The following is a 661-nucleotide window of genomic DNA, read 5'->3' on the forward strand; positions in this document are numbered from 1 at the left end:
GGGTCTGAACAACTTCCTCCTGGTCCCCATCTGCAGAAAAATCTGCGCTAATTCATCAGTCAGTTGGATCTGTCTGATCCAAACAGATCAACTGAACTCTGAGTGTTTTACCCTGTGCGGTCCGGTGTGCGCTTTTACCAGGATTTATTTATTTATTTATTTATTTATTTATTTGCGTGGTTTCGCTTCTCCGAAACGGACAGATGTTACGTCTGCAGCTCCTCCAGAACGCCGCTCTCCTGGGTAACATGAAACCAGAAGTTTCCATTTGTTAAAACCGCTGGATGAGTTACTTCCAGCGGTTTCTAAGTCTTCGCGGCGGCGGAACCGCGTCTGCAGTGGTTGAGCAGCGGACTGCGCATGTTACAGTCTAAACTTTTTCATCGTCATTTATTTCCTCAAGATAAACTAGCGGCTCCTCAAATGGATTAACACAACCAGGGGCGCAACTACATAATATTCAGGTGGATGCGAAAACATAAATGAACCATTTTTAATTTTGAAGTGTTGATTTTATTTTTGAACCCTTATTTATTGTAAAGTGTTGATTTTATTTTTGAACCCTTATTTATTGTAAAGTGTTGATTTTATTTTTGAACCCTTATTTATTGTAAAGTGTTGATTTTATTTTTGTATTAATTTTTTTGAACCCTTATTTATT

Source organism: Poecilia formosa, unplaced genomic scaffold, assembly GCF_000485575.1.
Source record: "Poecilia formosa unplaced genomic scaffold, Poecilia_formosa-5.1.2 Scaffold3, whole genome shotgun sequence".
Taxonomy (NCBI): domain Eukaryota; kingdom Metazoa; phylum Chordata; class Actinopteri; order Cyprinodontiformes; family Poeciliidae; genus Poecilia; species Poecilia formosa.